A 16,726-nucleotide genomic window follows, 5' to 3' on the forward strand; every position below is an offset into this window, starting at 1 on the left:
CCCATGGGTTGGGTGTAATTACCAATAAAATCCGACAGAAGGTGCCCAAAGTATGGCAATGATATCACTGCCTCATACAGATACCAGCTTGACCTCATGACCAGTGATGTAATCATTTCACAAGTCGACATTGCCCAGTACAGCAAAATGATAATCCCAATCACTCTCCCAGAGATGAGATACGCAACTACAGGCAATACATAGAGCATATAAGAACTTACAAAATGCCACCATGTAAACAAATGAATCAACATTGTGACTAACATCTATTTATCTAATATAAGAAATGCGTATGACAAATTTGTTTTAACAAGCTCTGGCCAGATCTGTCGTTATCTCAACCCTTCGTGCCCCACGTTGGGCGCCAAAAAGGACTGTCGTGGTTTCAGCCCATCCGGTAACAAAGGACCACGCAGCCGCTCGCTCACTCCTCCCGCCCCCCTCTGGTGGGATAGGGAGGAGACGGAGGAGAGAAAAGGAAAAAAAAGCCAAAAAACCGGAACCTCGAGGGTTGAGATAAAGGCAGTTTACTGGGACAACACAAAGAAATTACAACAACAACAACGGTACTAATGAAAGAGTATACAAAAAGAGTGATGCACAGTGCAACTGCTCACCACCCGGAACCCGACGCTCCGCCACTTCCCCCCACCGAAAGTCGAGCCACACCCCCCGGCCCGCTCCCCATTTATATACTGAGCATGATGTCACATGGTATGGAATAGCTCCTTGGCTAGTTCAGGTCAGCTGCCCCGGCTATGCCCCCCACCTCCCAGGTTGCTGTAAAAAAAATTAACTCTATCCCAGCTGAACCCAGGACACCAGCGTACAAGGACACAGCGTCCTTGTCCGCTTCAGCACTTTGTAAACTTATGCTTCGTTCCCAGCTAAAGGCTGGATTGCTCACATGCCCTAGCTCAGCTAAGAAATCCTCAAGACACAATCAGTGAGATTGTAAAGTAGGTATGTTCATTCAGTGCTGGGCAGCATGGGGGGTAGTCCCACCAAAGTCGTGCGCGCCTGACTTGGCAGTTCGCTTTAAATTTATACAGTCAAGTGTTACATATACATAGACTTTCGCAATACGCCTATACATAGGCATTATCTATCCCCGCTTCATATTAAAATTAGCTCCGAGAGGTCATTTCCATAGTCTCCTCTCAACTGCGTTTGCGCAGTGCCTCCTTATGGTGGTCGTCTGGTGGTCGTGAAGATGAAGGCTGTATGTCTTCTTCACGGTGAACTCTTAACCTTCTGTCCCTGCGCAGACTCAGTTGTCCCTTGGCATTTATCCAAATCACAAGGCCGGTCTTGGCTGGTTCTTGGGGTCGACTGCTGCTTCTTATCAGGGACTATCTCCCATCCCAGCTAGCCTCAACAATGCAAATGTTAAACATCACTTCTCATCCCCTTGGGCCATGTCTACCTCTATTGAAATTTCTTTAACTTCGTTATAAGCTAGATAATTATTAAACAATTCCTATCTACATCCATATATCTACTATACCTACTAAGGTTCCTTTGGTTCCCCATCTCATATGTATTAATGATGAGAAAGAAAATGAGACTTGTTGAAGTATATTAAGACTTCACAAGTCTCAAAGGGGGGAAATTATTATCAATTAATATGTATAATATGATTGAAATAACCAGGGAGCTGCTAAAGTCATAGAATCATAGAATCATTTAGGTTGGAAAAGACCTTCAAGATCATTGAGTCCAACCATCATCCATGCCCACTAAACCATGTTCTGGAATACATTGTCCACTCGCTTTTTGAATACCTCCAGGGATGGTGACTCAACCACTTTCCTGGGCAGCCTATTCCAATGTCTGACAACCCTCTCAGTAAAGAAATTTTTCCTAATATCTAACCTAAATCTCCCTTGCCGCAACTTGAGGCCATTTCCTCTCGTCCTATCACCAGCCACCTGACAGAAGAGACCAGCACCCACCTCACTACAACCCCCCTTCAGGTAGTTGTAGAGAGCTATAAGGTCTCCCCTCAGCCTCCTCTTCTCTAGACTAAACAGCCCCAGCTCCCTCAGCCGCTCCTCATAAGACGTATGCTCCAGGCCCCTCACCAACTTGGTTGCCCTTCTCTGGACATGTTCTGGCAACTCAATGTCTTTCCTGTAGCGAGGGGCCCAAAACTGAACACAGTACTCGAGGTGCGGCCTCACCAGTGCTGAGTACAGGGGAACAATCACCTCCCTGCTCCTGCTGGCCACACTATTTCTGATACAGGCTAGGATGCCATTGGCCTTCTTGGCCACCTGGGCACACTGCTGGCTCATATTCAGCCGTCTGTCAACCAGCACCCCCAGGTCTTTCTCTGCTGGGCAGCTTTCCAGACACTCTTCCCCAAGCCTGTAGCGCTGCATGGGGTTGCTGTTGAGACAAGGGCAGTCAAAAGAATCTCAGTAGACATAATAAAGGGGGATGAAAGATGATGTTTAGCGCTTACATTGTTGAAATTAGCTGAGGTAGAGACAGTCCTTGATAAGAAGAGCTGGTCCCAAGAACCAGCCAATGAGGCAGAGACAGTTCCTGATAAGAAACAGGAGCTGGACCCAAGAGCCAGCCAAGACTGGTCTTGCGGCTTGAGTGAATACCAAGAAATCACTGAGCCTGCACAAGAAAAGAGGTTACTAGCGGTGACGAAGAGGAGTCATCTATCTTCATCTCTGTGACCACCAGATGACCACCATAAAGAGGCCCTGCGCAGGTGCAGTTGGGAGGAGACTATGGAAATGACCTCTCGGAGCTAATTTTAATATGAAGCGGGGATAGGTCATGCATATGTATAGGCTTATTGTGAATATGTAATACCTGACTGTATAAACTTGAGGCGAACTGCCGAGTTGGGCGTGCACGACTTTGGTGGGACTACCCCCCGTGCTGCCCAGCGCTGAATGAACATACCTACTTTACAATCTCACTGATTGTGGAGTCTGTTTTCCGCACGTCAGTTTGGCAAGCCAGCCAGGAGACTCTCTGCCCGGCTGTGGGACCGACTGCGGAGCGGACGCCCCCAGGCATGCCCCAAGCACTTTCCTCGGAGGAGCCTCCACTGCCAACCGCTCACCGTGGGAGCAGACAACAACCTCCTGAAGCCGCGGACCAAACGGTATGTTTTACAAGGGGAGCTTGTAAAAGTACGGGCCGGGGCAGCTGGTAAATCGCACAGAGACATCTGGCGTGCAGCGTAGTCCCCGTATGGGAGGAGGGTACCCTGTATGGTAACAAGGGGGGATTTCCTGACTGATAGAGCGACCGCTAGCAATCTTGGGGGTAGATCGAGCAAATCCGGGGTGACCACTTCATCCCAGTATCGGGAGCCAGGATGGACTTGTCAATGACTGGTATATAAGAGGCAGGAGAAGGGTAAGCGCACCCCCTCACAATTGCGCTTGGTTTATGGGGTAAGCGGACCCCCTCGCAATTGCGCTTGGTTTATTTTTGCAGCTGCTGAAAGGTTGTCAACTGGAGCGATGATTGTATGATGTGAATGTTTGGAAATTTATGTTAAATATTTTGTGTGGGTGTGTGGAAATGATATGTTGAAATTTATAGGTGTATGTATGTTTGTTAATGTCTGAATGTCTTTACGTATTAATAGGGGTGATTCCCTGCTTTGTATGTGGGCTTGCAACTGGACTATATAATAATTGGCATCTGGCTTTGGTTTTGTTGAAGTGTAAATCTTGTGGGAGAAGCTGGTACTGTACATCTAGCAGACAGAAAACAGACTGCCTTGAGTGTTCTCTCCAAATTCCACACTTTTATGATTGGGAAAGAGCTCACTAAGAATCCAAAATACTGAGATTGGTGTGTAAAGGAAAATTTGATTCCAGAAATTTGGGACGTGTGGGAGGAAAACTGGGGAAGACTATAAAGAAGTGTAAGAAACGATTTGCATGGAAGCTTATTAAAAGGAGAAGACAAAATCAAACTTAAGAATCATTAGGAGGAGTTATAAAATGGGAAACAATCAAGGAGGAATATCGAGGAAAAGTCCTCTGGGTTGTGTAATTGTCCACTGGAAAGATATTGTTGGGACCGGAGGTACGGAAAGTAAAAAGAACCTTATTAAATACTGCAATCAGTGGTGGCCGTTGTATAAGTTAGAAAGTGATGCTAAGTGGCCACTTAATGGGTCAATAGATTATAATATTCTATTACAACTAATGCTGTTTTTAAGGAGAGAAAGAAAATGGGATGAGGTTTCATATGCAGACATGTTTTTCACCCTCTGAAACCATCTGGAGTGGCAAAGGGACTGTGGAATAGTACCCCCACAGGACCCCATGGTGCTTGCACTTGAGCGAGAGAACAACAAGGAGCTTAGAGGTAAACTGAGGCGGTGTTGTTCGGCATGTAGTATTGGACAAAGATGTACAAAGACAAATAAAATTCATCAGGCACCAGAACAAGATCTAACTGATTTGTTTAAGCCTCCCCCTCAACCACAGGAACAGGATGCAGACTCGGATAGAACTCCGACCCCCCCCGAGCAGTCCTGTATCTTCCCGTACTAGGAAGAAAACTACCTCAACAGCTTTACAAGCACCTCTCCGAGAGGCGGTGGGGCTGGATGGTGGGACAATGTTAATCAAAGTACCCTTTTCTACTGCTGACCTAGGGGAATGGAAAAAGGTTGCAAAAGATTATAGGAGAGATCCGATAACTGTAGCTAAGCATTTCCAATTTATTGTAAAACAGCATAACCCTGATTGGAAGGATATACAGCTATTATTGGAATATATGACTGAGACAGAGAAACAGCTGATTTTAAAAACAGCAGGAAATCTTGCTGAAGATCATTATAAGATTACAGGAGGGGACATTAAGGAATATTTCCCTCTCCAAGACCCAAAGTGGGATGTTAACAGATCTGCACATATGGAAAGATTGCAGGGGTATCAGGATTGGATTACAAAAGGAATGGAGAGGGCAATCCCCAAAACTATAAATTGGTCAGCTTTATATGCAGTCAAACAGAGTCCTTCCGAGTCTCCATCCAAATTCCTGGATTGACTGAGGGATGTAATGCGCCGCAGCACACCGCTGGATCCTGGGTCAGAGGTAGGAATACAAGAGTCTCCCTGTTTTTGGGTCAGTCTACAGAGGATATAAGGTGCAAACTTCAGAAATTAGGCACTACAGAGAGTAGGAATTTAGAAATATTGTTAGATGAAGCATGGAGAGTATTTAGTAACAGAGAAGAAGGATATAGGCAAGGGCAAAGGGAATTAATGGCTGTTATCCAGGAAGAAAGAGGAAGAGGGCCTAGACGAGACTTGTCCCGACTGGGCAAGGATCAATGTGCTTTGTGTAAGAAATTTGGTCATTGGAAAAGGGAATACCCAAGGAACAAGAAGGAGGATCAGAGGGCTCAAACAGGAAGAACGGTAGCCCATGTGAAGGGAGATTGACGAGAACCTGGGGAATCTACCCTAGCGGATCCACTGGTTATAATTAAGCTAGGGAAAACACAACAAGAAATAGAATTCTTGGTAGATACGGGGGCAACATACTCGGTTCTGAATCAGGCTTTGATGCCCCTGGGAAATGATTATGTCATGGTGAAAGGAGCAACTGGCCAAAGTGAAAAGGCATATTTTTGTAAACCTTTAGAATATAAATTAGGAAAACAGTGGGGCATTCATAAATTTTTATATATGCCCAACTCCCCAAAGGCACTTTTGGGAAGGGACTTGTTGGAACAATTGGGAGCAAAAATTGTATTCGAAAAGGGAGAAATTACTCTGGAGGTAAAAGATCAGCAATATATTCAAATATTGAGCCTAACCTTAACCAGTCTCCCCCTAGAAGGAAACATTAACGAGGACATCTTAAACCAAGTGTACCCGGGGGTATGGGCTACCGATGCACCTGGAAGAGCAAAAAGTGCCCTCCCTGTTGAAGTTAGGATCAAGGAAGGCCGAAAGCCGGTAAGAATTAAACAATATCCCCTAAAGAAGGAAGACAGAGAAGGAATCTGGCCGGTGATAGAAAAATTTTTGCGGTTGGGATTATTAAAAGAGTGTGAGTCTGAATTCAATACCCCTATATTACCTGTTCGGAAGCCCAATGGGTCATATCGGGTGGTCCAAGACTTATGGGCCGTGAATAAGATAACTGAAGATCTTTACCCGGTAGTGGCGAACCCATATACCCTGTTGACCGTATTAACACCTGAATTAACTTGGTTTACTGTTTTAGATTTGAAGGATGCTTTCTTTTGCCTCCCTCTCCATGAAGCCAGCCAAAAATTATTTGCATTTGAATGGGAAAACCCCAAGAGTGGTCGAAAGACCCAGCTCACTTGGACGGTGTTGCCACAAGGATTTAAGAATAGTCCTACCATTTTTGGCAATCAGCTTGCAAAAGACTTAGAATCCTGGGAAGCCCCGTCTGAGGAGGGGAAGCTGTTGCAGTATGTGGATGATATCCTGATCGCCACCAAGACAGAGAAAGATTGTATGACATGGACGGTGAGTCTGTTGAATTTCCTGGGACTCCAGGGGTACCGGGTATCCAAGAAAAAGGCACAGGTAATGCAACGCAAAGTGAGTTATTTGGGCTATGAAATTAGTGCAGGACAAAGAACTTTGGGACAGGCCCGTAAAGAGGCAATATGTCAAACTCGGAGACCTCAGACAGTAAAAGAGTTACGGACTTTTCTGGGAATGACAGGGTGGTGCCGATTGTGGATCTATAATTATGGATTGCTTGTTAAACCACTGTATGCATTGACAGCCACTGAGCAGAAACACCTTTAGTAGAATAAGGAGACCGAATGAGCCTTTGAGCTACTGAAAAAGGCTTTGATGTCGGCCCCAGCCTTAGGACTCCCAGATGTAAGCCATTTCTTCTTTACTCCCACGAGAAGCAGGGCATTGCCCTGGGAATATTAGCACAAAACCTGGGCCCATATCGACGGGCCTACCTCTCTAATCAGTTAGACACGACTGCAAAAGGTTGGCCTGGATGCCTGCGGGCGGTTGCGGCTGTGATACTGAATATACAGGAAGCCCGAAACTTTACTCTGGGCCAGAAAATGACTGTTCTGGTGTCTCACACAGTATCAGCAGTACTGGAAGCAAAAGGTGGACATTGGCTCTCTCCACAAAGATTCCTGAGATATCAAGCTATATTGGTAGAGCAGGATGATGTGGAGATTGTAGTCACTAACATTGTCAACCCAGCTTCTTTTCTCAGCGGGAACACAGGAGAACCGGTACATCATGACTGTTTGGAAACCATCGAAGCAACATATGCCAGTCGCCCAGACCTGAAAGACAGCCCCATGGAAAACGGGGAAACTTGGTTCACAGACGGAAGCAGTTACGTCCTAAATGGTAATCGACATGCGGGATATGCTGTCACCACCAGCCAAGAGGTAATAGAATCAGGGGCTTTGCCCATGAACACCTCCGCACAGAAGGCAGAAAAAAATTGCTCTAACCCGCGCCCTGGAATTGGCCCAGGGCAAAGTTGTGAACATTTATACAGACTCAAAATATGCCTTTGGAGTTGTACACGCACATGGAGCAATTTGGAAGGAGAGAGGACTATTGAGTTCTCAAGGGAAAAATATCAAACACGCAGAAGAAATTCTGAAGCTACTGGAAGCTGTCCAGCTCCCTAAGAAAGTAGCAATTATGCATATTAAGGCACACCAGAAAGTGAGCTCAGATTTGGAAAAAGGGAATGAGCTGGCGGACAGAGAGGCAAAACAAGTGGCCAGAACAAAGGTAAAAACAGAAGGGGCCTTAATTCCTGATAGGCAGATTTCCCTAGAAGGTAAGCCAGAATACACTAAGGAAGATCAAAAGCTCATTACAGATTTAGAAGGGTCATATAATGAAGAGGGGTGGGCTCATACCCCACAGGGAAAGCTAATCGTTCCCTCTTGCTTACTGTGGCATTTGATACGGGAGGAACATAGGAAAAGACATTGGGGAACAGAGGCTCTGTATAATCATTTGATAAGAGAAATTGTGGCTAGAAATTTATACACCACGGTGAGACAGGTGACACAACAGTGTGATCTTTGCCTCCAGACTAATCCTAAGAATACCCCCAAGCCGGAAATGGGCCAGATTGGAAAAGGCAATGGGCCTGGACAGCAATGGCAAATTGATTTTACAGAACTTCCAAGAAAAAGGGGTATCGATATTTATTGGTATTAACTGATACCTTTTCAGGTTGGCCAGAAGCATTCCCAACAAGAACGGCTAAAGCTCGGGAGGTAACTAAAATACTGGTACAAGAGATAATACCACGTTTTGGGGTTCCAGCAACCATATCCTCTGACAGAGGACCACATTTTGTCTCAAAAATAGTACAACAAATTAGCCGCCATTTGGGTAAAGATTGGTAGCTTCATACTCCATATCACCCCCAGTCGAGTGGTCAAGTGGAAAAAAATGAACCACTTAATCAAACAGCAAATTGTGAAATTAGGACAAGAAGCAAATCTGACATGGCCTCAGTCTCTCCCTTTAGGCCTTCTGCGTATACGAACAAGACCAAGGGCGAAAGAAGGACTGAGCCCCTTTGAAATTCTGTATGGACAACCCTATGGGATACAGAGAGGGGTGTCTGTACAAGCAGGGGATGAAATTATGACTTCTTACATGGTAGCATTAGGTAAGCAACTTAATAAAATCAGGAAGCATGTAGTAGGGACTCGAGGGAGAGGTTTGGATGGGCCTGTACATAATATACAACCGGGAGATTATGTGTATATAAAGTCTCTTACAGAAAAAACTCTGGAGCCACAGTGGGAAGGACCATTTCAAGTACTACTTACCTCCTTCACCGCGATTAAGATCAAGGAACAGAACACCGGGATTCATCACACCAGAGTAAAAAAGACACCCAAAACTTCATGGAAAGTCACCACAAAACCCGATGGACACTTAGTTTTTATGCGGTAATATGGGCAACCGTGGGGACAAGGAGCGTAGCATGGGATGGGAACGTGTTTGTTCAACTCACAAGATGATACTTAATAGAGATTTTTCTGAGGTATGGGAAAAACTAACTTCCTGGTTGCCAAATTTAACATGGCTAAAACAACTGTTTGTGCCAACAAATATTTTGAGAGAATGCTAGATAGGGAAACAATGTATTAGAAGTACTAGGATTAAATATAGTAAAAGAATTTACTATTTTCTAGAAAAGGGGGGACTGAGACAAGGGGAGTCAAAAGAATCTCAGTAGACATAATAAAGGGGGATGAAAGATGATGTTTAGCGCTTACATTGTTGAAATTAGCTGTGGCAGAGGCAGTCCTTGATAAGAAGAGCTGGTCCCAAGAACCAGCCAATGAGGCAGAGACAGTTCCTGATAAGAAACAGGAGCTGGACCCAAGAGCCAGCCAAGACTGGTCTTGCGGCTTGGGTGAATACCAAGAAATCACTGAGCCTGCGCAAGAAAAGAGGTTACTAGCGGTGACGGAGTCATCTATCTTCATCTCTGCGACCACCAGACGACCACCGTAAAGAGGCCCTGCGCAGGTGCAGTTGGGAGGAGACTATGGAAATGACCTCTCGGAGCTAATTTTAATATGAAGCGGGGATAGGTCATGCATATGTATAGGCGTATTGTGAATATGTAATACCTGACTGTATAAACTTGAGGCGAACTGCCGAGTTGGGCGTGCACGACTTTGGTGGGACTACCCCCCGTGCTGCCCAGCGCTGAATGAACATACCTACTTTACAATCTCACTGATTGTGGAGTCTGTTTTCCGCACGTCACTGTGACCGAAGTGCAGGACCCAGCACTTGGCCTTGTTGAACTTCATACAATTGGCCTCGGCCCATCAATCCAGCCTGTCCAGATCCCTCTGTACAGCCTTCCTACCCTCAAGCAGATCAACGCTCCCTCCCAACTTGGTGTTGTCGGCAAACTTGCTGAGGGTGCACTCAATCCCCTCATCCAAATCATTGATAAAGATATTAAACAGAACGGGGCCCAACACCGAGCCCTGAGGAACACCACTTGTGACCCACCACCAACCGGATTTCACCCCATTCACCACAACCCTCTGGGCTCATCCAGCCAGCCAGTTTTTCACCCAGCAATGGGTACAGTTGTCCAAGCCATGAGACGCCAGCTTCTCAAGGAGTATACCATGAGAGACAGTGTCAAAGGCCTTGCTGAAGTCAAGGAAGATAACATCCACAGCCTTTCCCTCATCCACTAGGGGGGGTCACCTGGTCATAGAAGGAGATCAGGTTGGTCAAGCAGGACCTGCCTTTTGTAAACAAATGCTGACTGGGCCTGATCCCCTGCTTGTCCTGGACTTGCCGTGTGAGTGCTCTCAAGATGAACCGTTCCATAATCTTCCCTGGTACCGAGGTCAGGCTGACAGGCCTGTAGTTCCCTGGATCCTCCCTCTGACCCTTCTTGTAAATGGGCATCACATTGGCAAGCCTCCAGTCCTCTGGGACCTCCCCTGTTGTCCAGGATCGCTGATAGAGAGTGGCTTGGCAAGCACCTCCGCCAGCTTCCTCAGTACTCTTGGGTGGATCCCATCTGGTCCCATAGACTTGTGAGTGTCCAGATGGCGTAGTAGGTCACTAACTATTTCCTCTTGGATTAAGGGGGGTATATTCTGCTCTTCATCCTTACCTTCCAGCTCAGGGGGTGGAGTACCCTGAGGCTAACTGGTCTCCCTATTAAAGATTGAGTCAAAGAAGGCATTAAGTACTTCAGCCTTTTCCTCATCTCTGGTGGCTACGTTCCCTTCTGTATCCATTAAAGGATAGATATTCTCCTTGGGATTCTTTTTACTGTTAACATATTTGTAAAAACATTTTTTGTTGTCCCTTACAATAGTGGCCAGATTGACTTCTAGCTGAGCTTTTGCCTTTCTAATTTCCTCTCTGTATGATCTAACAAGATCCCTGTACTCCTCCCAAGTTGCCTGCCCTTTCTTCCAGAGATGATAAACTCTCCTTTTTTTCTTGACTCCTAGCAAAAGCTCCCTGTTCAGCCAGGCTGGTCGTCTTCCCTGACGGTTTGACTTGCAGCACATGGGAATAGCCTGGTCCTGAGCCATTAAGATTTCCTTCTTAAAGAATGTCCATCCCTCCTGGACCCCTTTGTCCTTCAGGACTGTCTCCCAAGGGACTCTCTCAACCAGTGCCTTGAAGAGGCCAAAGTTTGCCCTCTGGAAGTCCATAGCGGTGGTTTTGCTGACCACCTTCCTTGCCTCACCAAGAATTGAGAATCCTATCATTTCATGGTCGCTAAGCCCAAGACGGCCTCCGACCATCACATCTCCCACCAGTCCTTCCCTGTTCGTAAACAATAGATCTAGCAAGGCTCCTCCCCTGGTTGGCTCACCTACCAGCTGTGTCAGGAAGTTATCTTCCACACACTCCAGGAACCTCCTAGATTGTTTACTCACTGCTGTGTTGTATTTCCAGCAGACGTCTGGAAAGTTGAAGTCCCCCACGAGAACAAGGGCACACAATTCTGAGACTACTGCCGGCCGCTTGTAGAACGATTCATCTGTCTCTTCAACCTGGTCGGGTGGTCTATAACAGACTCCCAGCACAATATCTGCCTTGTTGGCCCTCCCTCTCATCCTTATCCATAAGCACTCCACCTTGTCATCACAATCGTGTAGCTCTGTACAGTCAAAACATTCCCTAACATAGAAAGCCACCCCACCACCTCTCCTTCCTTGCCTATCCCTTCTGAAGAGCTTGTAGCCATCCATTGCAACACTCCAGTCATGGGAGTCGTCCCACCATGTTTCCGTGACGGCGACTAAGTCATATCTATCCTGCTGCACAATGGCTTCCAGCTCCTCCTGTTTATTGCCCATGCTGCGTGCATTGGCACAGATGCATTTGAGCTGGCCTATTGAATCCACCCCTAACACTGGCATGCTGCCCCCAGGCTCATCTCTGGTGAGCCTAGTTTTATCCCTTACCCCCTTCAAACCGAGTTTAAAGCCCTCTCTCTGAGTCCTGCCATCTCATGAGCAAGGATTCATTTCCCCCTTTGAGATAGCTGAATACCATCTGTCGCTAGCAAGCCCGGTGCCGTATAAACCTCCCCATGATCAAAAAACCCAAAATTCCACCGATGGCACCAGCCTCTGAGCCACGTATTAACCAGGTGTGTTTTCCTGTTCCTTTCAGTGTATTTCCCTGCCACTGAAGGGATTGAGGAAAACACTACCTGTGCTCCCGATCCTTCCACTAATCACCCCAGTGCCCTGAAGTCCCTTTTGATTGCCTTTGGATTTCTCTCTGCAATCTCATCACTGCCAACCTGCACAACCAGCAATGGGTAATAATCAGAGGTCCGAACCAGACCAGGGAGTTTCCTGGTAATGTCTTTTACCCGGGCCCCAGGGAGGCAGCAGACTTCCCTGTGGGATGGGTCAGGTCTGCATATTGGGCCCTCTATCCCCCTCAGAAGGGAGTCGCCTACAACAATTACCCTCCTTTTTCTTTTTTCAGAGGCTGTGAGAATGCATGGGGCTGCCCGACTGAGCCTAGGCACCTCCCTAGATAGGACTTCATCTACACCCTGATCTTTATTGACCTGGTCCTCAAGTTCCAGAGCCCCATACCTGTTGCATAGGGGCAACTGGGAAGGTGAGGGAGACCGGGAGCGGATTCGCCTGCCTCCCCGAGCAAGGACCTGTATCCATTCCCCTCCATCTCTTAGGTGCCCTCCTGCCTGGTGGCAAGAGGGCAGGGGAACCTGCACTTCTTGCGGAGCCTCCATCTGCTGCCTCTGCCTCAGGGATGGTAGGGTGTGGGCCCACCAGTCTATCTCCTTCTCACACTCCCTGATACTCCTCAACCTTTCCACTTCCTCCTTCAGCTCTACCACCAGGCTGAGTAGATCATCCACCTGGTCACACAAGAGGTGCCCCCGCTGCCCTCCGTCATCAGTGATAGACTCAGGCACTCCCTGCAGCCAGAGACCTGGACAGCTGCATGTTTACATGGGACCTCAGTCTGCATTGCCACATTTTTCCTAACAATGGCTTTCACCCGAGTGGCAACCATACCTGGGTCTCCCTCTGGGCTGACGCCCACTGCTTGAGTAGCCTTCTCGAGCTTGGAAGAGGAAGAGGGGGGCTGCGCCCTACCTGCACTCCCTGCCTGCGCAAACTGCCGCGCCACACCCCTTCTGACACATCCTGTGTACAGCCCCCATCAGTTAATATTTAAAATAGGGAAACAATAACTAGACATGATTTAGGGTTTAGGAACTAACTGTTAGACAATGGGGCTTTATGTTTATGTCAGAAAAGGTAATGGATTGTACTCTGACCTAGAAACCTTGAAGAACCGCTTGGAACTGACAAGACAGAGTAAAAAGTAGGCAAAGGGTAATTCCTACAGGGGGAGATTGCGACCACTGACTCATTGACCGCCTACTCAAATGAGACCGCCTACTCAAATGATACCACCTACTCAAAAGAAGACAATGAAGGACGAAGATAGAGTTTGTGCACTAATTTACATGAGGGGCAAAGAAGAAAGAACCAATCATTAAGGAAAACAACAATGAATATGTATTAGTTAAGTGTATAAATGTGGGAATTTTTGAGACAAAGGTGTGCTGTCTTGAGACAGGCACCCATTCATGCACGTCAATGAAATTAATTTGAAAATACCTCGACTCTGTGTGTCGTTGGCTTGCACACTGGGCAAACGAACCCCATTTGTGGGACAACACACCCAGAAAAAGTATCTACCAAAACCAAAAGATACTTAAACTGGTTACATTTTGGTAATTCAGAGAAATCGATTTGCTAGTATTCCCCGGGGTTTGAACTTGTCTCACTTCTCTGAAAGGCAGCTTCCTTTGAATTTTTGGGTTATTCTTGCAACATTGCTGACATTATCATACAATTATATCAGCTAGTCTTTGCATATTTGGTCCTACAGCATATCTTTTAATGCTCGCAACCAAAGCGTCTGCTGCCATATGGGATTCATTATGGGTTTTCTTCAGTATTTCTCTTACCATTGGGGTGGAGATCAATACCTGTCCATTTTTAGTTACTCACCAACCTTCCTCTGATTTGGTGCATTCCAAATATTTGGCAAGCTGATCCTCCTCTTCAAAATATTCCAGAGGTTCCCATTTGTCCTGGTTTTGTCTGGGACAGAGTTAATTGTCTTTCTAGTAGCTGGTATAGTGCTATGTTTTCGGTTCAGTATGAGAAGAATGTTGATAACACACTGATGTTTTCAGTTGTCGCTAAGTAATATTTAGACTAAGTCAAGGATTTTTCAGCTTCTCATGCCCAGCCAGCAAGAAGGCTGGAGGGGCACAAGCAGTTGGGAGGGGACACAGCCAGGGCACCTGACCCAAACTGGCCAAAGGGGTATTCCATATCATGTGAAGTCATGTCTAGTATATAAACTGGGGGGAGTTGGCCTGGGGGGAATCGCTACTCAGGAACTAACTGGGCGTCGGTCAGCAGGTGGTATGGAATGATTGCTGGAGGTGACTTATTGATATGTCCCCTGCTGTTAAGGTAAGGTAAACCTCCAGGGTGGAATGCAGTGGATATGCAAGAAACCTGTTCCATAATAATTCCCTAAGCAACATAACCTGCAACCTTAGATGTTAGCAACACCAGGGGAGCTTGGTATGCTGACTCTGAGAAACAACATGGAGGGTGGAGCAGAGTGGAGACACCATGGCTAGGCTCTGATATCACTGCAGGGATGGGGAACTGGAACTACTGGAACAAGAATGGAAGGTCCCTGCATTGAATCCACTGAAGCAAGGAGGTGAAATAATGGGGGTTCTGTCAACATTATGATATAAATTAGAAGTAAGACAATAAGTGCCCAGTCCTGGAGTAGTGACACGCTAAATTATGTTATCTGGGTGAACTTTGCTCGTTATAATACCAAAACACAGCTCCATCCCAAAAGTGACCTGCCTCCAAGGTGTGACCACCCTCCCACACACTGAGCATGCACTCTGAATTTTTTCTAGCATATACCTTTCAAAGCAAAGCAAGAGAACTTTATACCAATCTGTCGTGCTTTCAGCCCAGCCGGTAACAAAGCACCACGCAGCCGCTCGCTCACTCCTCCCCCACGCCTGGCCACGGTGGTGATTCAAAGAAATTAACTCAATAGTTTGATTAACTATTAAGTAGGTATTCTTTATTGGCAGCACTGGATGCACGGGGGATCGCTCCACCTATCGTGCACACCATCGGGTCTAATTGTGCAGGTTAAGTACATGTTCTACATACATATTCACTAGATTTCTGAGAAATGTTATAGATATTCATTAGTTTTCCGGGAAACTATTAGCATACGCAAATGTCCTTTACGCAGGCACATTGAAGGTCTCTGGTGGTCTTCAGGAGTCCTCTGGTGGTCTTCCATAGTCTTCCTCACTTGTCCGCTATTTGACCCTCCTCAGGTGATTCTGCGCAGTATGGTCTTTTACATGTTTTGATACATCAGTGCTCGTTAGTGCTCTTATTAGCTAAGTTTTCATTAGTGATGTAAAACCATATGGCTAGTTTAAGCTAAATTATCTACAAGGACGAGAACAAAGGCAGGAGTTCTTATCTTTTCTGGCCCTATCTATTCAAGCAAGGCCTCTACTTGTGCCTTCTCAACAAGATTGTAAGTAAGTTCATCAAACATTTAATTAAGTTTTGTGATTGTTCATGGTTCCTTCTTGCTCATCACTCCCAAGTACCAGTCTCTGACAGGCTTAATCCTTGATGAGCACCAGTCCTTGGTATGTAAAGTTACAGAGAGACAATCATTAAGCAATTAGCAGTTCGTTCTCTATATCAATCCCCCCCTTTTCTTTAAACCTTTGCAAATTCTTTTGCAACTATAGGATTCCACTACTTCGGCGAGACCGTGTAAAATATTTTCCGGTTTCTACTTGGTGTCTGATTTTATTTCGTTTCCAACTTCCGTAATTTTCTACCGTGCCCTGACAACACCACACAAAACACTTAAGCATAATGCAGACCATCATTCCTAAAGTCATTAAAATTATAACCATAATAAAATTTGCTTTAGCCACCTAAAATTTGGCAGCCAGGATGCTAGTTTGTCCCACAATTCTCTAAATCCCCATGAGAGGTCATCCTTTGATATTTCATGTAGTATTTTGGTCTGTTTCCAAATTTCTTCTAAGTCGGTGGAGATTCTTCCACTTTGATCTATATACATGCAACAACTTGTATTTATAAGTGTGCATACTCCACCCTGAGAGGTCAATAATAGATCTAATGCCATTCTATTTTGTTGTACAATTTGAGATAAACTGGATATTTCTAATTGTTGGGCTCTTATTGCATCAATTGTTCTATTCTCAAGGTTTTCTATTACTGCCGAAATGTTAACTATGGCTTTTTCTAACTCACTCACTCCCAACCATGGAAGAAACCATCGGACAAAAGTATGAAAGGCAGTAGGCCTCCTTACTAAAGGATTCTCAACATCTCGTCTAATCTTTCGAAAGTGTGTTCGCACCCATCCTTTTGGTGGAGAACTGTGTATAGTCATATTTGGAACCACTGCTCCCAAAGTACCTGTTCCCATCCAATTCTTTGGTAAAACTTTCCAGGCAGTGTCATTGCATAGCCAGTACCATCCTTTTCCTTCTGGCACTGGCCATGCTGTAGTATTAACAGAAGTTGAAGTTCCAATATCTATAGTTTTGTTACAGACTG

The sequence above is a fragment of the Haliaeetus albicilla genome, chromosome W, assembly GCF_947461875.1.
Source record: "Haliaeetus albicilla chromosome W, bHalAlb1.1, whole genome shotgun sequence".
Taxonomy (NCBI): domain Eukaryota; kingdom Metazoa; phylum Chordata; class Aves; order Accipitriformes; family Accipitridae; genus Haliaeetus; species Haliaeetus albicilla.